The 23,313-nt window shown below is 47.9% G+C and overlaps 1 protein-coding gene across 1 annotated transcript in view; it reads right to left on the bottom strand.

The window, feature by feature from the left end:
- The window catches only part of LOC149355296 (uncharacterized), a 285,681-nt gene extending 269,194 nt beyond the window's left edge, over positions 1-16,487 (bottom strand). The window contains exon 1 of the mRNA XM_089583749.1: positions 16,178-16,487. The gene's annotated coding sequence lies outside the window, so the exon portion shown is untranslated. The remainder of the gene's footprint in view (positions 1-16,177) is intronic.
- Positions 16,488-23,313: the final 6,826 nt, after the last annotated feature.

Below are 23,313 nucleotides of genomic sequence, written 5' to 3'. Positions count from 1 at the left end.
AATCACAATCGTGTTGAGTCGTTATCCGGGACGTCCGAGGTTCCTTTTGATCTTCCTTCGCAATTTAATCCTAGCCAATACAATCCGCTGACATATCCAGACGGATTGTGTTGAATATTGGGGACTGAATTATCCGACGCATTTAAATAAAGTGCTCAAATTACAGAAAAGAGCCATCCGCATTATAACACATACCAGACCCATTGTCAGATTCGCTCCACTCTTCCTTGATTTAAGTATTATGCCGTTCTTTGCTGACATAAACTAGAAACTAGCCTGTGTGGTTGCACACATATTCAATCATAACATTCTACTGCTGCCCTCTTCTGCTTTTATACACCCATCGCGTCCAGCAAGGCATCAATTCATCTGCTGCTTTAACATTCCGATCATTCCGAACATTCCGTTTATGGTAAAAGAACCGTCATCTACTTTGGAACGAGGTCTTAGTAAACTTAAAAGCAGGACACATTTCCATCGTCAAACTAAAAAAAGTTCGACCGACGCGGCCAGTATCTGACCCTCTCGTTACTGTATGTGCAGTTCACTTTTACCTTTTTTTATTATATGTGCAAGGATTGTATAATTTCTGCAAATATGCGACGTCATTATATATTAATGGTGCTGTATGTACAGTTCGCTTATTTTTTATTTTATTGTGTATGCACCTATCGTAAAGCTTCCGTCAGAATAAATTATCCTAAGATTGGTTCGCTGCTTTCTTTTCTGTGCTACATTGCATGGGCCTAAGTCTAGCCGAGAAGGCAGGCCCCTTATGTTTGACATGCATGTTTGTTTTTTCTGGCTGCGCGCAGCGAAATAAAATTGGATTGAACAAGTCCAATTGGACGCGCAGCCGTTTCTGCGGAACAGTTTTATGTTCTCATGGCTGCAGAGATTTACGGCGGCTGGTTATGCACCACACCGTCTTGCTAATCGCATTTCATACCCATTCTGCAAACTTCGTGGGTAAGTTAATAAATTCTCTCTATGCCTTGAATATTCATTGAGCTGTTTAATAAGTTGACAGAATGGCTATGATGTGCCATTAACGAGACTGTATGCGCATTCCTATGCATCATTCAGCGACGCTGGTGGAATCTTTTGCGTCCACCCTTGAGTACTGAACGTTAGCAACGATGACACCTTCCCCGCTGCTTGCGTTGGCAACCGCTATGGCCCACCGTGCATGTCGAGATCAGAGAACGAACTTGTTGATGTGATTCTTGGGCCATTCTCCTCAACGAGAATAAGCGATCAAAGCATCTAAAAGTAACTCAGCGCAAAAGTCAGGATGCCGTTCAATAAAATACACTGCTGGGCCAGTTGGTACATACTAGTGAACGGCAAATTAACGGCGCGAAAGAAAGACGAGCCCAGAAGAGAGGCTGCAGCCTTGCCAGTTTTCTTTCTCTGTGGCTAGTCTTCCTTTCGCGCGGCTAACTTCCCACTGAGGATACAGGCTTCCGAGCTACTTCAAATTCCTGCGCAGTAGATGCTATTGCAGGCGCTTTGTAGTGCACAGACTTGGAGAGAAAAAAAAAAGGAAGTCGTTTTTGCAAAAAAAATAAAAAAAAAGACTAGTCGGATAGACCTCTTTTTTTATGCTGTGAATGTGCGAGAGTGCCATTGATTTTTCACGGCGACATTTAATTCAAGTTCTGATAGGACAGTACGCTCCCGAGGCGAATATATATATAAATATATATATATAAAAACGGTTGCTTGGATGTTCATGAAATGCTAGATACATAAAGTGAGAGTGTATCAGGTCACATGCTGAGCGCTAGCGGTTGTGCACGCCGTGAACGGAACGACGCCTGTCATTTAGGTTGCAGCCTTGGAGCGATACGCGAGAAGCAGTCAGAGCACGGCTACCCTCAATTCTGCTCCCACAAACCGCAAGTGGCGGATCGAGGATCTTAAAACTAGGTCAATTCTGGAAGGCGGCGTTGATAAATGGATGGAAGAATGATTATCGTCCTTCTGCTCCGCTCCCTTTAATAATTACACGCTTGGAACATAGCCGATCAAAAGAAAGTCCATAAAAAGAGTGTCACCTTGTTCGAAAGTACCCTGATTTCCACAGCAGATGATTTGAGACCATTAAGAAGAAACTCGAAGCAGAAGGTCGATGGGGCAAGAGAGAGGAGGGGGGGGGGAAGCATGAATTAACGGTGAAAGCGAAAGAGAAGAGCTCGGCCAAAGGAGGAATGCGAATCAGGCAGCCATAAAACGCGCGTGCAACTTGGCTTTCCTTCGGACTTTTTATGGGTGAAAAAGAAAGCTTCCGCGTCACGAAGGTGCCGACCAACTCCTTGCCGGCTTCGCCTGCGGCTGCGGAGGGGAATGAACGTTCCTCAGCGGCGGCCCTCCTCACTCGGCGAGCAGCATAGAGGCAGAGGCAGCGGGTGCGTCGCTTGTAGCCTGCGGGCCGACGTCGCCGCCGTGAACAGCGAACGTTGTCACGTTTACCTGATGCAAAAATGAGGGGAATGCAGTGTTTTTCGAGGAGAAAGTAGCTGTTCCAGTGGCCAAGGGCTGGGAGTTCTCTAGTTGGTTCTGAATGACAGTTTTCGTAACGCACGAGAGCAGACGACGTCACACATCTGCTCCATTCTCTGACGACGTCTGCTCCCGGCCGATTTCAAAAACTGTGGCCCCAGTTAGAGGGCGCGCACTGTAACTGTAGTGTATGTCGCTTAGATCTTGTTGATTAATAAACCTGTCCATTTGATTTTCTAGCGCAAAATTATCTCGTATGCGTCGGCTCAACTAGAAGACATGTTAACCTGGGTACTCCAAGCCATGGACATTTTGAACAATTCATCTGTGTTTCTCTAATCACAATGAGATACTTCTCCCTCTAGAGAAACAAATTTCCATCGTGGCTGTCAACAGCCCATGCAGAAAGCAGGATGTGTGAGCGATTCCGAGACGCAGCATTCGTTTTGCCGTCTTAGTGAAGAGCAGCTGAGCGGCACTAGAACATTGAACCCCCCCGCATTATCGTGCAACTGTCAACTGCAGCACCTCTATGTAAACGACATTGTTACATTGTCTATAACCTGTTCGATTTCGTTGATGTTCTTTGTTTTTGATCATTATTTACAAACTGACCTATAGAGATTTACCCTCCTTAATTCAGGCTATTTTCACTGGTCTATCGGGAACTGCTGCTGAGTGTGTACTCTCGATAGACACTTTGGCCAAGACAGCTCTCACTTCTACTAGTATTTCTAAAATAGGAGCGAAAAACATGAAAAGTTAACAAGACTCTAACGAAATACCTCTTCACTTTTTTAATTGTGAACTGTGAAAGGTTGTTACATTGTCCTGCTTTGCGCACTACTATTCCCGCGCTCACATACTTACTCAAGACTATACCCAACAATTTTGGACAAAAATATTTTTAATAGGGAACAGCTTACGAGCGCAGTTTTTTTTTTTATATACTCTAAGATTTCAATATAACAATCAATAAATCCGCAGGTCTCCCATCGACAAGCTTGAATTTTCTTGCTATTAACGTTTTTGCTGTTGTCAAAAGCGTGCCCCATTGGTTTTCTATGGCGATCTGAAGTGCTCGATGCGAGCGATGGAAAGAACGATTTTGCTACACATCGGAAGAATGGACCATTAGCTTCAATGTTTCTATAGCCGTGCCTTACAGTTATTCAATATTCAAAATTTTTGTCCAAGAATGTTGGACATGTACTCTTAACACAAATACGCCCAGATGGCAGTAAAACGGTAGTGAGCTGTCCTCTGGAGCATTCCCTTTTGGGTGCAGGGCATGCTGCCCAAGTTCTGGAGCAGGTTTCGATCACTAGATATGCAGAATGTTTACTCTTGGCAGGAGAGGTATATTCCCACTGCAAAGCATATAGCAACTTGATGCAGTTAACAGGGAGACTTCTAAACGCGGAGCCGGAGGTAAAAGTACAGAATATTGAAACCTCGGTTAAAATCTTCGTAACTGCAATACGTTTGCACGTTTTGAAGAGGGAATTCGTTTCCATGACCAACCGCAAGCATCCTGTATTTTTAGCGAAGGAAGTCTATCCCTGGGCTTTGGCAGCATCCCCTGCCCTTTGTAGGGAGAGTGCTACAGGACAGCTCACTTACTCCCTTTCTTACTCCTTTCGTGCTCAGAGTGTGCACATTCCACAAAGGCTCCACCGCTCTGGCGCTGAGCGCGTCGTCCCAAGCTCAATTTCCGATCATACCTTTCGATGTAGTCAAAATGCAAGGGCTCCCAAAGAATTCATTTTTGTTGCACGTGAAAGAATCCTATTTGGGCGAGTTCATCTCGAAAGCACTGGACTGAAGTTGCGCCTCGCAGTTCTGGTTGGATTAAGGTCGGAGAGCCCGCTAATCGAGCGCTTAATTTTTTGTTTGCGTGCGCTGAAAAAGAAAGCACTTCAACGCATCTGACAGGACGCCAGGCTGCGTCTGCAGAAGACGTGGTCGTATGCAGAACCCCCCAGGGACGTGGCAGGACGTAGCACCCGTCCAGAAGCCCGCTGACACCTCGGGGAATCCCCGGCCGCATAAGGCGCTCTTTGAGACTGCCGCCCTCGTATCAGCTCCTAGGAGTGTATATTTAGCCTCAAACGAGCTGCACGCGGCCGCTCGCTTGCTTTGATTGATAGCGAACGTCCTCGTTCTGGGCGTCTGCACTACGCCCGCCGAGCTGACCTGCCTATGACAAGCAGGATGCTACCGCCGCACTGTGCTCCTTTGGGAGGTCGTCTGGATTTTCACTATGCAGTGCATTGTTATTTAAGGTAGCGAGAAATTGGAGAAGTCCTTCATTATTTCCGCCCGCCGTGTTGTGGCGGGTGCTCAGTCACGTCTGATCTCCAGGCTGCAAGCAGGATGCTGCTTCCGCGCACAAAAACTGACCTTCCACGTTGAAACGTGGCTGCTAATTACTGCTGCTTAGTGCAGGAGACGCATGCTTGCGCTGCGACGGGGCAGGCGTATTGGGTTTCGGATGTTTCTATGTGTCTGGACTTCTTGCCTAAAATTACCAAATACTGCTGCGGTTCGCTTTGGAAAAGTAAAAGTAATATAACATGAGCTTACCTGCATGGTTGTTCGGCGGTAACACAGTCCAATGTTAAAACAATCAGACATGTACGCCACATATGGCAGGAACGGTGAACATAAAATGCCAACGAAAGAGTAAGACATGTTCTTCAACGGGGCGGAACTAAATAGTTACAGACGTTTAAAATCCCTAAGCGATATGAAATTGAAGGCCACAGAGCGGAGACTCGAATATTTCAGCACCATTTATCTGTCAACCCCTTGACAATGCCTTGGATCCCTTGGAAGCAAGAAGTGTAATACAACTCTGTCCACCCCGAGAGTGGAGCAGGGGAGGAAGGCGCTGAGAAATAATGAAAATTACGTTCTGAAGAGAAGTGCAAAACTTTACGAAACGCTGAAGCCTGACTGCCATTTAGGCAGGCATAGGCCAATGACCAGTGCACGTGCGTAAGAAAAGTTTTGTGAATATCAACCTCTTTACCCAAGAACGTACCGCGAGGGGGAGGGGGGGGGGCGGCAAATATCAATTTCGACCCACGCGGAACGGCGGCCGCAAACGTCGCGAGGGGTGGGCATCGTGCCGTGAGGTTGGCGCCCATCGATCAAGGCGGGAGACGAGCTCGTGCGCCTGAATCCTAAGTATACAGAGCGGGGAGGTGTGCCCGGTGGGAGGAAGTGCCGGAGCTGATCGGCCGTCGCCGCAGGCGAGGTGCGGCCGGGGAATCCCCGATGCCTCACCGCGCGGCGGGTCGGTCGTGACGCGCGCGCGCCACGAGCGCCTAATTCTACTTTTTTTTTTTCTGGAAGTGCCCACATTTAACGAAGATGCGGTGAGGCCTGCTACTCGTGCCAAAAATAGCCGTCGCGAATGCCTCAAGCTTCGTGAAAAATTGATATCTAGCGCGGTCGCCACTAACGCAGCTCAGTGCATTTTATATGAAAGCGTAAATTGATCGCGACAATCGCAAGACAAAAAAGCCTCGCTGTAGGCTGTGTGACGAGCGCCAGAAGCCAGTAGAAGCAGTATAAGAATGGCAGTAGAAGGCGACGTGTTGGTTTCGTCGACTTATGCGGTTTCTGGATCCGCATGAAAATGTCAATGCACGAGCGTTTTCGCATTTCGCCTCCATCGAAATGCAGCTGCAAATGTCCACAGTCTAACCTGCTAGTTCAATCGCGTTCAGAAACAAGGAAACTCCCGAACCGCACCAGCCACATTAGCACGTAGTTTAGTTATTCTTTAGTTTTCCTTCGCAGCCATGTATGAGCTCTCGAAGTGGAACCTAATAAGGTTTTGCCTGAAGTACATAAATATGAGCCTCGAAGGTACAGGATGTCTTTGGAAAGCGAATTAAGGTCTCGCCATGGTGAGCAAAACTACTCTGTAACTAGAGAAGAGCGCATTAAAGGTGCACTAAAGGGGAATCTGAACTCGTCTTTTTAGCGCGGGAACTCGATCTACACGTTCCGAGCATTCTTAGAAAATTCAAATTATGGTCCTGAGCGGCCGATTTCCCTAATTTAAATCGGATTAAACGTCCTGGCTCTCGCCTTTTTTGAACTTGCCGCAGACGGTAGGAGGAGTCAACTAACGCGTGGAGTGCCTTTCCAAATATATCCAGTCAGAGACAACACAGCTGCAAATTGGGCCCACGGAAATAAAAATGCGCAGGACTCTCTGCTTTCGCTGATCGCCGTATCACTACGCCGAAGGCAGAGCGGCAAGTCACCACGGGACTGGCTGAATGGTTGGTTGACTCCTCCTACCGTCAGCGGTGAGTTCAAAAAAAGACGTGAGCCGGAACATTTAATCTGATTTAAATGAGGGAAATCGGTCACACAGGAAAATAATTCGAAAGTTTCTAAGAATGCTCAGAACGTGTAGATCGAGTTCCCGCGGTAAAAAGACGAGTACAGATTCTTCCTTAGAGCCCATTTAAAGTCGTCTGTTCAGGAATTCGGCGTTCCTGGGGCGCGACCCCTTTATTAATGCTGACGAACTACGCTCTAAAGAAAGCTTCTTATGTGTTACAAAATGTATTTGAATGGGAAACAACTTTTCACTAGTTGCTGCTATAACGGAGCAACTGTCACGCAGAGCGGAGAAATCGTAGTAATATTTGCAGAGCTCACACTGGCCAAGCCATGTTTGTGTTGAACCAGGCCGCAGCAATGAGCGGAGGACTTATTACTTGAGATAGACCTATTTCAAGTTTCATCCCAGCAAACTTTATACGACAAGCGTGAGTCCGATGGTTTTCCTTTACTAATTTTGCACGATCTCGGACTTCACGTTGGGGTGCGCCTCATTGATTTCAGATGCCACTGCCAATATCTGAAGATGAATGATTAAAACCTTGACCAGGAACCTGCACGCTAATAACCCAGCTTATTTAGTGTCCCAGTGACACACTGCGATAGCCTCCTTCCTCTTCTTGCATGCCAGTGCCCCTCAAAGTGGACAAGTGGTCAGGCATGCGAACTGAAGAAAATTCGATTCGTTCAGTTTACAGGAGGAAACGTTATAACTGCAGGCAGGCATCGCGAGCTTTGTTTAATTGTAGGTTTATGGGGGGATTTAACGTGCCAAAGCTGCTCAGGCCATGAGGGACGCCGTAGTGAAGGGCTCCGGAAATTTCGACCACCTGGGGATGTTTAACGTGTATTTCTCTAAAATAGCAGTGAGAGAAGGCAACTCTCCCCCGTGCCTGCTTTGCTGTCGGAGGCAATGATTCGAAAAAACGACATGGACAATCTCTAACCGCTGGCACCTGGTACGGATTTTGTTTCAAACCCACGCACACTGTTCTGGTAGCGGGCAACAGCTGCATTCCCCTACCGAGACAGCATATGGCAGAGCGTAGCGTCGCGCGCGTCCGAGTGGGAAGCCTGGGTTTGTCACTCGCGTGCCGCAAAGCACACACGCTGTCGGGACGCGGCGCACGTAGATACTCTTGGCGGCGCCGTGTGAACGGGCGGCCGGCACGTGACGCAACGCCGCCGCGCAGGCAACGCGCGCGAGGTGACGGCCGCCGGCGCCAAACAACGCCGCGCGGCGTCCCCGTTTTCGCTGGGCGCGCGGGCCGCCAGCAGCCGGGCCGCAGCGAACGAAAGTGGGGGGAGGGCGTCCAAGGAGGGAGAGTCGTCGAGCGGGATGCCTGTTTGCAGCGGGGCCAAGAAAGACCTTCGGCTGGCCTAATTCCGCCCTTTCGCCGACCCGAGGGGGTCCCCATTGTTCTTGAGTCGCCCGCCATCGGCGTCCAGGATTGGTGGGGCCGCCGTTCATTCTGCGGGAGGGTGCCGGCTGTTCGGGCCGCGACAACGCCCCGCTCCCGCTGTGACAGAGCGAGTAACGACACCCGCGTGTGACGCCGCGACCTCCTTAGCGGCACCCGTGTGCGTGGACGGGCGCCGCCACCGTGGCGTGGCGCGCTTGCATTGCCCAGCACGAAGGAAGCCGAGTGCCATGCACAGCACTGCAGGAGCACGGAGCCGTGTTGTCCGGCAGCCCTTGCACTAACGACAGCGAAAGCAGTGCATCACCGACTCGGCGCTCATGGGCTTGTCACACTTGGCGTAGTTTGCGTCGAGCCAAACGTTGGTTGTATGAGCACAAGCTTGCATGTCGCGGCAAGCACTCGCGAGATGTAGAGGTATGTGCAGTCAGTGCATCAGTTCAACCGATATTCCTCCAGACAGAAGCCAAAAATATAGTGTGTCATCAGCCAGACGCAACGCCTGCTTTTGACAGCCTTGTATTGATGCATTCACGCAAAAACTGAGCACGGACTATACTCACGCGTCTTCGGTTTTCTTCGAAACATGACTCCATAGACTTAGGATGGCAGGTAGAGCCGTTTGGTAGTGAACTGGCATTCTTGAGACTGAACAGCGAGAAGACGAGGACCAAGAAGGAGATGTACTTACACAAGGCTGCGCATCTGTTACTTGCTTCTCGTCGTCTTGCAGCTGTTTAGCCTCAAGAATGATGCCACAGAACCTGCCCACCTCTGATCTTTTCTTAGGGGACACTGAGGGCAAATTGAAGCTGACTTACATGGAGCGATTGATGCGTTCTTATGAAATGTAGGTCACTTTCATGAACAACGGATTTGCAATAGGAAACGCGAACTGAAATACGGGTATCGCCGCCACAAGTCATTTTCGCAAGCAAACTACGATGACGTCAAACAATATAGTGTGGATCTCTGAGTCTATACCCCACCGCCATCCCTGATCACGAAGTCCTTAACGAACTCGAAGCCATCATCTACGTCACCAGTTTCAATCGTGTTGCGGAAAAAAAATATTTAATTTTGAACTCCGTATTTCTCAATAAATATTTTTCTTCCGAACGAACGTCAACACAGTCACAAAAAGCAAATTTTTATTATCATGAAAATAAATGAATGAATAAGTGAACACCATTCAGCTTTGTGAGCTGCCGTTGAACAGCGGAAAGATGTCCAGTACTAAGAAAAGGAACTGCGAAAAACACCAAATGGACGAGAAAACCTGCATGTACACAACCACCTATTGAAGGATAAACAGAAATAACCGCTCTTCTGCCTTTTTTTTTCGGCCTCTCAGAAGCTACGCCCTCAGCAAGTATATAATTTCATGTTGAGAAGACCTCGAAAGCACCTTTCACGTTTAAAAATCTGATATTAAAAGCAACGATGCACCGAAAAGTAACCTGAAGGGCCATAACCCTGTGTGCCGAACAAAAACTGCAATTTAAAATTTAGATTAAAACGAAAATTGGGTGCCCTATATGGCTACATTGACTACGTTCTGCGACTACGAGTGCTCACAATAAACTGCACCAGCCCCACTAGCACTCCAGACTCTTCGAGCGTAGGCGCCGGTAAAAAATAATCAGTCACGTTTTTGCACTGGACGCGATGGCGCTATTAAAGCGCGTAAGCGCGCAGCCCTGCAACTGTCGTCCAGTACGTGCCTTCCGCTGTTTGCCTAGACGGACTGGTACTGACGGCGCTTTATAATTTGTAGTTTTACCCACACCAAGGTTATGATCTTCTTGCTGTCCAGTGCATTTGCATATGCCAGTGGACAAGGCAAGTACACTTCCTGCAGTGAGAAGTTTATGAGCACCACTGAATGCGTGCCTCATACCTACCTACCTAACCCCCCTGCGCGGTGAGCCAAGGGGGTGAGGAGAGAGTAACGGTTTTTGAGGCACCTCTGAACGGGCCTCCGTTCGAAACGACGAAGACAAAGCCGGCACCCGCTTCGGAGACCTCACGGACACCCTGGCCGGCGCGTACTTTTTACGACGAGCCAAGGCATAACAGAGAAACAGGCACGCCATGCATGGTGCCTTTCGCACGCTGGCGGTGCTCAGGCTCCGTCGCTTTCCACGCAGGCGCGACCCCGGAATGAGCTTGCATAGCCGCTTGCTTCGAGTTTATGAGGCCGGGAAAAACAAAATCAAGAAGGTTCGACTCGCAGAGCGCCATGCTTCCTACTCGACCGGTTCAGCGTTCGGCGCCGTACTCCTTTGGTCTGCCCACTTGTCGCCTGTTGGAGCTACTCGGTGGACTGCTAGATTCGTATGACCTTTAAAGTTCCTCTGGGGTGCGTCGAAGAACCCGGTGGACCTAACCAAGCGCAACGAAAAAAAACTTTTAGATCTAAACTTACCGACTTAACGTACTAATGAGCGAAAGCTGATTGGCGTAAGCGGCCGAGAGGTCCGGAGTGGCAGACCCATTTCCATGTTTCACATGCGGCTGCCCGGTTGGGCCTCCCAGTTGCCCGTTTTGGTGGCTGTGCGTTCACGTGCATGCTTGGCCTTCTTCCGCTTGAAGGTCGAAGAAACAAAGAGAGAGAGAGAAAGAAAGAAGGAAGGAAAGGAGGGAAGAAAACAAAACAGCAGTATCTGGCTAGTCGCGCTGACACACTGTGCCATATTTTAAGTCAGTGTCCGCTTTCGATATCTCAAGCAACAAATTTCATTCGTTAACTTTATTGAACTTGAAAACCTAAACATGCCATCGCTTACCATCGAGTGCTCCATAAGAGGTCTACAAAGTGGCTTAAAAACTTCCCAAACTGGCTGCACTGCGCGAGAGCTAGGCATGGTGCAGCGTTTCGCAAGTGAAACTTCTGGAAACCTTATGCGTCGATGTTTTTGAGTCCAGTAACAATGATTTTTTTTCTTTCCTGTGCGTTGTTTACGCTTTGTACAATGAATGAAAGAAATTTGAATTATTCGAACTAAAATATTAGTCAGAAATATGACATATATGCGTGCATCTTCTCTTCAGCCGCCTTGGTTAAGCTTTTTCACAAATATAAAGATTGCTTTGGCAGTAATTTGCGTCCATGCTTATTATAATAGGCAATTTTTAAGGCATGGCCCAGCACAGAAACACCACTTTGCCCAATGGAAAAACTTTTAGCCTGGAATCCTCTAGTGGGCTCGTCCAAAGATGAGCTATTGTTACTACTGAATGGTGTCTGTCGATCATTACCCCCCAGAGCCAAGGCAACGAGTGTGGGTTTGCATAGTGACATGCAAGGCACCTTCAGAATCGTGTGTGTGTGTGTGCGGGGGGGGGGGGGGGGGGGGGGAGTGTAGCGTTGTGGAATTAGTACTTCTTCGAAACCGAGTCTTAGATCCGTAGTGTAGTTAAAAACCCAAACCCAAACTGAGTACAAATCGAATAGTACAAGAACTGAATCGATCACGAATCAAGTATTTGCGTGATCACCTGTGCGAATGTTTGCTCTAAACGTAAGTTCAGCGAAACGCTAGCGCCGGCGCTATAGGTCGCGGCATCAAATCTGTATCTGTCGAAAGATGCAACAATAATCTCGAGAAGTGGCACACAACACGAAGTCAGTATATTCACTCTATAACCATCATGTCATACACGTAGGAAAGTTGCCTTTTGCTACTGAAGACGACAGCTAAAACACTAGCGTGAAATCTGAGTTGATTAGAGGGACGAGAGCTTGAGCCATGTCGTCCGATATCGGGCATGAAGGCAGGGTTTGGTAAACCTGGCTGAACCGTGTCGCTTCGCCCATTCTTGAAGGCCATGCGCGTGAGCATTATCAACGACCGCACACAAATAGGCGGCGTCGCGACGCTGAACCATTCCCGCACAGACAAATCGCAGTTGTATGATGCGCGGTGTCGGAGTAGACCGTGTATTTGAAATAGCCATGACAAAAAAAAAAACCCTTTGATGTGGCTTTTTCGAACTTCGTGTCAATTATTCGAAATCATTAGGACGGATTAGTTTCATTTCGAGTAATTTTAAGCATGCACTGTTCGATGCGTTAAGAGAATCGAGGGTATTTGATTCGCAATGAGAAAACTTCCAACATTCTCGCATTTCATGACGTTTAGATTTTTCGAACGGGCGGCCGGGCTAACTAGTTAAAGGCTGAAAATGTGAAATTTGAAAATTTCCACCAGGAGGCGAGGGCCTAGTATAACTCTCTGGGAAGAGGGCCCTCAGAGGGGTGCTATAGAACTGCGGACTTGGTGCGACTGTTTAATTAATTTGCATGAAGTCTTCTTGGTGAGAATCGGTGGTGAATAAAACTGCGCATCATCCAGTCTGCTTGTCACACCGAACAACTCTAGCCACTTCATGCTTTTAAGCAGCAGCACTAAAGTGTGTGCGTGTGGCGGGGAGTGGTAATGTCGCTACAACTTCCGCAGTTTCTTCTGCCGCATCATATATACTCTCCTATATTATCGTATATAGAATATACAAACGTCGTCACTAAAATGTTTGTCAGGCTATATTAAGGCGAAAGCCTTTAATGCCTCATCGTTGTCTACAGAACGTTGTCAGCAGAAAGTTGTCAGCAGATGTGTCATACTTTTCTTGTCAGACCAGAAAAAGAAGAATGCTGAGGCTTAACTTGGTTAAGCCTGGAGAATGCGAAGCATCATCGTGTCGCGTAATTTGGAGGCGCACAACCACAGCGACGGCGCGAGGTGGGCCCCCGTTTCCCCACTGTCGTGACGTCATCGTGTCACGTGGTGTGACGTCATGTATCACGTGATTTGGAGGCGCACAACCACAGCGACGGCGCGAGGTGGGCCCCCGTTTCTCCACTGTCGTGACGTCATCGTGTCACGTGGTGTGACGTTATGTATCACGTGATTTGGAGGCGCACAACCACAGCGACGGCGCGAGGTGGGCCCCCGTTTCTGCACTGCCGTGACGTCATCGTGTCACGTGGTGTGGCATCATCGTGTCACGTGATTTGGAGGCGCACAACCACAGCGACGGCGCGTGGTGGGCCCCCGTTTCTGCACTGCCGTGACGTCATCGTGTCACGTGGTGTGGCATCATCGTGTCACGTGATTTGGAGGCGCACAACCACAGCGACGGCGCGTGGTGGGCCCCCGTTTCTGCATTGTCGTTACGTCATCGTGTCACGTGGTGTGACGTCATGTATCACGTGATTTGGAGGCGCATAACCACGGTGAAGGGCTGAAGTGGTAGCCAAAAGTAGTATGCTTCGCATAAAAAAATCTTCGTGCACGACGGGCTATGCTAATGTCTACGCTACTAATGGCTACGCTACTTTCTGCCAACGCATATGTAGTTCTTGTCTAGTAAGCTGGAGTCTGTTTGTAGAAAGGCGTCGAATCAGAAGGATGCCTCCCAAACGCCCTCCAGTGTCTCCAGCACTAAAGATCCCAAACAATTATGTATTTAATTAACATCTTGACCACACATCAGTGACACAAGCAGCAACACCGCGCTTAAGGCTTCCGCCTCACCGCATTTTGGGTCAACAGAGTGCCCCTCTGAATTTCTTTTGATTGAATAACTGACCAGATGTATATCTTCTGCAAAGCCACACATGTGATTTGCGAGCTTTATCGCGCACTAGTGCACGGAGAGGTCTTCGCGCGGCTTGCAGGCTGCGCCTTCAGCGGGATAGATAGCGCTACGGCGGCAGTGGACGGATGGCCGCCGCGCGAAGGTGCACCCGCGCGTTGCCCAAGAAAGGGCTACATAAAGTAACAAATGTTTTCGTTCATTCCGTGCTTGCGTTCCTCTACAGTTCGCGCTGACGGGTAGCGTCATCGCCTCACCTGCTGCCCAATGAGGACGGCCTGTTGGAGCCCCTAGTCCGAGCTCTGCTGTGCCCTGATAACCTCTTCGGACGCCTTAGAAATTATTTGTATCGGCAATGGCAGTATTGCGTACCATAGTTAAGGGCAGTTAATGCACGTTTTCTTCAGCTCTAAATGTGCTATTGTATCGAACAGCGGCACCCGACCCGACGTCCTAATTCCACGCTTCTCACTGACACCCATACATTTGAGACGTTGTTAAGGCTGGTGCAAAGTGCACCTTGCGAGCTAATATTTTAGACGGTATGTGTGCATTTCAGTTTTGCCATTCGCATACGTCGCTATAAATATAAAAAAAAATGCAGAAGTACAATTTTTTAACATAGTAAGACTGTAGGACCTGCTCTCTGTTTAGAGAACAACACGTCATTTCTGATCAGTTCTCGCAGACATTGATAAAGACGCTTGGTCGCATTCAATAAATAAAAAAAAATGGTTGCAAGTAGGGCTTACAGAGCACATTATAAACCAAGTTTCCAGCTGTATATACTCACCGGCCCACTAAAGCTCCATCTCTCTCGTTCATTATTAGTGTTGTGCGTCCGAATGCAGAGTTATATCGAGTGCAAGAAGAACTGAAAGCGAACCATATCTTGAGTGCTTAAAAACGCCTGTTCCCAACAGATCGGCTGCACGGTTGCCACATCAAGTACTCGACTTTCCTACAGAGAAAAACTTTCGCTCCCATCAAGCTGATTGAAGCGAAAGTTTTTCTCTGTAGGAAAGTTTGCAAATATTTCACATATATCCGCGCAAAATTAAACTGTTCATTCAGTATCAAGCAATGACCATCGCTTTCGCTGAATATCAACAGCCCTATCATTACGCAAACTGAGGTTAAAAGGGGAGTATGCCGGCGGCGGATGAGCTAGCACCGGCATTTCCGCTGTCCTCTTGTTGGCCATGGGGTTCTTTGTTTGATTATTCCAGTCTTTCCCTTGCTTTTGTGCCTTTCCGGGCAAGGCCGTCCGTGCGAGACCTTCATTTGTGCCCGCCCGTATGAGCTGTGCGGAAGTGCTTGCCATCGCGACTAGCAATTCGGCGCGGCCTTGAATGGACACAGCGCGCGACATACAACGTCCTGCTTGAACACTGGCTCAAAATCATTGGTATACTCTGCTCAGGTTCACCTATAAGCAGCGTTGCGCGAACCTGTTTGTTTTCAGCGGATCAACTGTACGAATTGGCCAAGGATTCCATAGCGAGGTGAGTTGAACAGGGTGTCAAGACCCCGTCTCACCATGCTTGTGGTCTGAATGCACGCACGGATATGCAGGTCTCTACTTGGCGATGACTTCTCGCTGTTTCAGAAGTTGGTGCGACCCAGGAAGCTTGGAGTAGGTTGGAGCGTAGTGAAACGGCAGGACTGAAAGTGTCCTTATTTTAATTGCGCTGTTTATTTTTTGACCTATCGAGATTTTTGGCCTGTGCTGTGCGCTCTGCGGGAATGAAGTGCTGAAATGTTTTAGCAATTCTAGAAATTGAGAATCCTTAAAGTGCTTAATGTTTCTAATAATTATGGCCAAAATTGCGCAAAAAATAAGTCCAGGCTTACTATACTGAAAATACTTGTTGCGCGATGTTTTGGCATTAGTAAGCTATTATGCAGGGAGTGCCATATCATGCACACAGAACAGTCTATAAATTAAACCAGCAAGTTACTTAAGTTCAAGAAAAGCCAATATTACCGACAAGGCTGTTACGGGGAACCCGTTGCGTCTAAGAATCAATACCTGATGCTTAAAAAGCCATCAATATTCCCTTTGTTATAGCCATTATACCGCTGACACGAACTGCTGCATGAAATTTTGCAAAAAGAACAAGGCAATGTTCGTTTTACAAACTTTCACACCCATAAATATGTGCAATATATTCGTTATCAACACGTTTTACAAGCGGCTCCAGCATCGTGATGTTTACAATGCACGTGGGCTTGAGTAGTTAAGCAGGTCGGCATGCCTAAGGGGAAAATAGGTTACTCACCACGAAGCTGCGTAAGAAAAATCCAAGGGAGTCTCTTCTGACGCACTGCTCCAGTAAGTTTCCTTCTTGCCTACAGTTCGCGCCCTCTGAGTATCCACTGAGAGCCAAGTCGCTGTCACAACGATGTCGAATGTCTGGTCCAGGCGCAATCAATCCAGAAAACAGAAAAACACAAAAAAAACGGACACTCCAATCGGATGACGATGGTCGAGCACTCGCGCGTCGAAAATCCAACTCGCCGTCTCTTTTACCGAAGGCCGCTCGATTACCTCTCAAGGATAAAAGGACCACGCACTGTTCGTGTACCGTCTCTCAGCACAATCCGACCATACCAGAAGAGGAGGATGCCGAAGGGCAGCGGCTCCAGAACAGGGAGCGCTTCCTTTAGGAAATGGTTGAGGTTCTGGCTGCACGGCTTGGGGCAGTCGAAGAACGGACGATCGAGCCCAAGGCGAGGAGACCCGGGGAGACGCGTCTCTGTACCGGGGCACGAGGCAGCCAGTCGCTGAACGGGGGCAGTCGACGCCTGGGGCTCCTATGGCGGTGCGAGGCTCCGCAGTCGGTCGTCTCGCGCGGTCCACGTTGGACCGAGTGACGCACGTTGGGCGGCCGTCTGACCGGGCGCTGCGAGGCGGCCGGTACGCGCGCGTGCTGTCCGCGAGCCGATGCACACTGGCACTATGTGCGCGTACTACTCGCCGTTGCAGCAGCCAGCGACAACAAAAGGCACCGCCGCTCTCCTTTTTCCTCTCCCCTTCTCCTCGCCCTCTTTCTCTCCGGCCGAGTGCCTTGAACGGGAAGGAAAACGTCGCGCTGCTGCGGCGGCGGCCCGCGTGAAAGGGGGAAAGGCGGAAATCGAGGCGCGCGGAAGCGCGGCGGGAGGCGCGGGCGAAACCGAAACAAGGTGGCGGCGGCGAGCGCAGTAGCGGCCAGTGCGCCGTCGTAATTCGCTGCGCGGCGTCATACGTGACGTCATTCGCTCGCGCTAATGACTCGCTAAGGCACCGAGGAAAAAGTCTAGGAGCCACGAGTCGAGGTGGGACTATGAGCGCACCATCACGTCCCGGAAGAAAGCGTTTTGCATTTTTAGCGTCTCAATAGTTAAAAGAAATGGCATTAAGGCTTCCGCGCAGCTGAGGCTTCAAATATCTTTTTCGCACTTGTACTCCGAGCTTCAGTTATCTGGCTGGGGCACCGTTGATGATCTTGCTGTTACCTCTGAATCTTCTGCAAAAAGAATACTACGAACATCACCCGTGGATCATCCCATGTCAGGTGTCCTGGAAGGTGTCCCTTCCATCATTGATTTTCTCTAAAACAAATCACAGCGTTTTACTCTATCTCTTATGCACGTTCCCGAAACTATTGGGCTTAAATAATTATTCGGCCTTACGTGAGCGTTAATCAAAATTTCCGAAGTCGAGTAAAAATTAGTGCCAGAGCAAAAGTCGCCAGAAAGACTGGTCGCTAGTTGCAGATTGGAATTTCGCTTGGTGTAATTTATAATATTAGCTTGATTGCTCATACGTTGACCATAAAGAGCGTTGGATTTTATGTTAGTTTAAACAGTGAAGAGCGGTTTATTGGTCCGTTGAAAGCGCCGGCGACGAATACCCTAGCGCAAGTAGTCTAAGAACTAGCGAGGCGAGAGACCGGCACACAAGCGGCAGTTCTCCAGCACGAGCATCCGACCGGCGGCACAAGCGCTTCGTCGTCGTTGGTGGAGGTGCTGAATCATCTTCTTCATTCCACAGCCCTTACTAGCGGTAAAATATGGGATTTCCACGAATTTTTGATCATAGAATGGTTAACGGCTCGAATTAAAAACTCTTCTGTATGTATTTGCGGTGTATTTCCTCGATAACATAATTTCCCAGTTGCTAATGAGGCGCAAGTAGCGCAATGTGTTAAAAATAAGAATACACCAACGGGGGCGAAGGATATACTGTATAGCAGACAGTAAAAGCTTAGAAAACTTGCTTGCAGTATCCTTTATTCTTTAAAAGAGAAAATTTTTTTGTTTCTTACTTGAAAAAGAAGAAAAAAAAAACAAGTTGGAGACGTTCTGATACTGTCTGTTGGACATGCACTGAAGTACTGGATTTGAAAACGCAAGTATGTCGAATGCTAGAGATATGCGCTTGAAAGCTGCACTAGCGCTTTTTTTTTGGGGGGGGGGGGGGGGGGGAGGAGGAGGGGAAATGCTGAAGCGGCAGTGGGTGGTTACGTCGAAGCAGTCGAAGAGATGGTAGACTGCAGCTTTTTATGCAAAACCCTTCTTTTTCTTCTCAGAGGCTGTGGAGATCACCCTAGCGAGTGCTAAGGGCCACTTAAAAGTTAAAACTCATTTCAGGACGTAACAATTTCTTAGCACAAATCTGCGCAGACTTCCATTCCTATTGTGTATTGTTTTTTTATAAGCAGGACGAAGCCCGGATATAGTTCGGGCGTTAAACTGAGGCATGAGGCTCAAACATGCGGTCCCAGTTAATATGGTTCATACGGTCAGTTTTCGTAAGACTGCTGTAGCAACTTTTCCCATTCCAACTACCCTCCTATAGGCATAAATTGTTTGTAGCGGACTTACAGCTGTCGGAACAAAACGAAAGAAAGAACGAACCTCAAAGGAGATTAATCTTGTAGTCTCATGATCACGCTAGTGTCATATGCTCAGTGCTAGTATGCTATGTGCTCCCATAATATTCACTTCGGCACTTGACTTCACATCGCTGGCAATCTGTGGGCATTTGTGACAGGGACAGGACAAGCAATCAGGGTGTCAAGTGGCAAACCCGCATCAAGAATACTTTCCGTGCCAGTGTTCGAATGAATTCCAACTTATTCGTTTGCCGGAGAGTCGAAATGCACTCACTAGTAAGATCACCAGTGACCTGCAAGTGAAATGGCAATTCAATTGTGACTCTTTTTTCCTCGGAATAGAATGACAGCTGACCCGTTTGCGAACGCGTTGGACACTGGTGTGCAGTTTGCCAGCAGCCTAGCTGGTGCTTGAATTCCTCGAGCCTTGAACCATCACTTTAACATAAAACGACTGTGGGCTCTTAATCAAAACAAATTGGCTGCTCGTTAACTCTAACTGGCTCCTTCCCAAAGAAATTGTTTTTTTTTTCTGAAAGTCCTCTAATTAGTTCACGGTCATAGTATCTTTCGAGCAATTCTCGCGGTGACACCGGATCAATATAGTGTATTTTATTCGTTGCGACCATTTACATCTATTACGCACTTCGTTAGTCTCTCGGTCTTATCACGTCTTTTAACGCGGTAACGTGAAAGGCCCCATTGCAGAAAAAATCCGGTGTCGGCGTTGTGAGTGAAAAATCGCGAGCCTTGCTCTGACAGGTGGTGCCCCGAGAGCAACCTATGAGGCAGGTGGGCCACCTATAAGTCACGTGACTTTGGGGCGTCAACACAACCTGCCCACCAGATAGTGAGCAAACTACCCACCGTGGCAGGTGGCAGTTAAATAAATGATGGGTCACACGGAAAGAGCAACCTGGGTCGCACAAGGACCTCCGCTGGGAGCACCTGTCATTGCAAGATAATGGAGCATCATTCAACCGCTGCACCACTGCGCCAGGAGGGGTGTGAGAACTCCCAGGGATCTGTGAATTTTAGGTAGAGAATGACCAGTTCCGCATATATGGGAATTAACCCACTACGCTATCGCGTCTTACTCTTAAGGCAGAGCTTAAGTGTCTCCTCCAATTTTTCAGGCGTTACATCGATTCCGGCATTTAGTCGGCATGACGGCAATAGCCTGTTATGCTTTTGCGCTTCTGTGGCACTGTACATCACGACTTTCGCTTGCGGACAGACCGAACAGAATAAAATTAGACCAGAGGTGTTGAAGCATGCTGGTGATCACAGAAATATTTGAGCAACCCAAGTTTTTACCGCGCCGTTATCTATATTCCAGCACTATATACTGGTTGGAAACAGTCACGCTGGTCTTTTAAAGAGAAAGCATTCTACAGCGAGGGCCTTTGGGCACAAATTACTAATATGAATTAACGCCACGTCGCTCGCGTATTCTGTAGTCGCAGGGTCTAAATGAGTGAAGTTGCTCTAGTTCCGCATTCCCTTATGAAAAAAAAAAAAGGCAGAACTGCAGCGGAGTTGATGGGTCTTCGTCTCCCACACTGGGGCGAATGGAGTGTAATGCACTCTAGCTCTTCATCCCTGTAGGGTGCCTCGATACCCGCAACTCTCTCTGGGCACGCGTAGTGCCACCCCCTCACAGGCACTTCCGTACATCGCTCTCCGCTGTGGCTAGGAAACTAAAGGGAAATTTCGTTCATTTGGGACGACTGAGACACTGATGACAGGTTTAAAGTGATATGCGGCATGCAGGCAAAGCCGCCGCAAGAAAAGATCGAATAGTTTTCTTCAGAGGCTGACGACGATACATGCTGCATGATATTCCTTGCGGCACAAGTGATAAGATGCCTCGTGCCAGCTTGTGCGCTGGTGATTTTCGCGGCTTACAGGGATGCTCAGTTGAAACAGGATGGAGGCTGAAAACATGGTCTCGGTCACATCCCAGGAAGAATCACGCCTAGTTTTAAATTGTACAATTGGCTCGCGCTTATTCGCCGATGGTGACCTCCAACCAGCCCCCCCCCCCCCCCCCCCCTCTATTTTTCGGGCACTCTTTTGTTTTTTAGGAAATCAAAGAACTAAGAAAAGAGCTGGTAGAAAAGTAAGCTTTAAGCGTTCAGACGCTCGCCCGCAGGTTTGAAAAAAAATTGCAATAAAATCACCTCCGTCGAAAAAATGAGAAGTGTCCTCGACCTCAGATATGTTAATTCTAAAGAATTTGCGCATCCGATATTTCTCTTCAATTTTTTTTCCCGAGCCCTGCTTATTCCGGAGCATTCGATTTGCACGCCCATGCTTTATAGTTGCTACACTTGGATACAGAGAAATTAACTTTCACCGGTAATGCTAAATACCTTGCCATTATTTTTCTTCAAACCTCACAATGAATATACACGTATAATATGTAACTATAAAAGCAGGCCCTGAGCTTAATTTTATCGAGCGAAATTTCAGGGCTGTCCCTCATGACATTATGAAAAGTTTATATTTTACCAATGTTCGTTCTATCCTAGAGCATGCTGCCGCAGTCTGGGATCCTAATTCCATTACACTGATAAAACACAGGTAAGTACAGGTAATCCGAATCTGTTCAAAATGGAGCCGCACGTTTTGTGAGGAACTCTTACAGGTATGATACCAGAGTGATCGTATTGAAGACAGCATTTTCATGACAAGCTGACAGCTTTTGATGACAGCATGACAGGCTAAGGGTACAGTTGTGTTTTTATGCAAAAATTAGGAGGCGCACTGTGAAGCGTGAGTGCGCAATAATTTTGGACATTTGTGGCTGCTTAATGAGCACTAAACTCGTAGTGCACCAGCGTCCTTGTGTTTTCATGGATGGAAAAGGCTGCAGGAGCCAAGATAGGGCCCGCGAGTGCTTGTTCAGTCGTCTAGAAACGCCGCTTAACACGGCAAAAGCCGCTGTGGTGGCTCAGCAGCTTTCCCGTTCGTCTGCTGATTCCAATGTCGCCGGTTAGACCCCGGCCGTGGCAGCGATATTTTTATAGAGGCGAAATGCAGAGACACCTGCATTGTATGCGATGTTAGAGCACGTTAGAGAACCCCAGGTGGTCTAAATTAATCCGGCGCCTTACCCTACATGGCCCATGTGGCGCTCCGGGACGTTAAGCTCGCATACCAGCCATACCTGAACAAGAGAAAAAGACAGGACGCATGACGAATCTCCTCTGAAGTTGTACTTCAACATGAAAGACCTAAGTCGGTCAAGCAGATATGGGCGTAACATGGCTGACAAAAAAGAACAAAAAGCACGGTCGGTTTTGCTCACATGGTTAAGAAGTCATGCTTTTACTTTCCGTAAGATTTTTCTTTTTTCGACAACCCTTTGACACGCTATAGACACAGCTGTGTACAAAGCGAACTCGGAGCTTTTTATGACAGTGGGCTGCACCAACAGCAGTGATTTGGTTCATTCAGATGAATTTCGCATCCTTCGTGTTGCGAACAAGGCGATCTCTTATGCTATATAGTGAACGCAGTATATAATATTTCGGTAGCACGTCGCCTTTGGCATTTTTGTGCAGACATATTTTTCCACCAGTAGTAACATGAATTTTTCTTCGCAGTTTCAAGCGTAATGTCCACCTTCGAAATCGACATTAGTTCTGCTATTCTTCTGGGGTGTACCTGCTAAGTGGCGGAATTTCGGTGTTGCCAATTTCATCAAGGCACCTTGTACGAAATTTTTCACATCCCCGCAAAAAATTAGCCGCTATTATTATTTATTATGTTGGGCAGTCAGGACGCTGCGTCAACATACGTCTCATAGAACACGTCGGCAACATCGAAAAAGGATATGGCAGCAAGCTAACGGGACACGTGTCGGACTGCGAATGCATTCCACACTTTCGACGCTGCAAGATTCTGAGAAGATACCCCCGAAAGCTCATGCGAGAGATATACGAAGCGTTCATCATTCAGAAGAATCGTTCCACCTGCGTAAGCACACCATCACTAACGTTGACGAAAAAAGAAATGGGTTATCTGGACAAGCAATGACGACAGAAGTGACAAAATGACGATTCCAAGGCTTTCTTTGTATTTTTAGACGATGCTTTCTGTATTTATTGCAAGCAAAGCAGTAAATTCCTCAGTTGTAAGTCAGTGCTGTGTCTGTGTGTTTCTCGACTGCGTCCTGTCCCTGCGCACTGTTTTAAGTAGAAAAATGAACGAACTGGCCCCGCTACTTCCCATGATGTATTATTTAGAGCCAAAAAAAAAACATTTTCTTTAAGGCCTCGGAATACGGTTTTGGGCGGAAAAAATATTTTTTTTTATGCAAAAACAAAGACTTGTCAAAGAGATAAGCCAATCGAAGCAGTGCTAATTCACCTATCACCTTCACAGATATAACTTAGAAGAGTTCGCAGATTTCACTATGTAAAGTCATACCGCCCTACTGAGCGCACACGTGGCATCCCACTCTGGCACACACCTGCAACAGTGATGTTTTTCTTTTTTTTTTTCACACAGCCTCTTTGGTTGCCGTAGGC

This window comes from Amblyomma mixtum, chromosome 3 (assembly GCF_055824585.1).
Source record: "Amblyomma mixtum isolate Tamu chromosome 3, ASM5582458v1, whole genome shotgun sequence".
In the NCBI taxonomy this organism is placed as follows: domain Eukaryota; kingdom Metazoa; phylum Arthropoda; class Arachnida; order Ixodida; family Ixodidae; genus Amblyomma; species Amblyomma mixtum.
The sequence above is the reverse complement of the archived record's forward strand: the minus strand, read 5'-3'. Positions and strand labels throughout refer to the sequence as shown.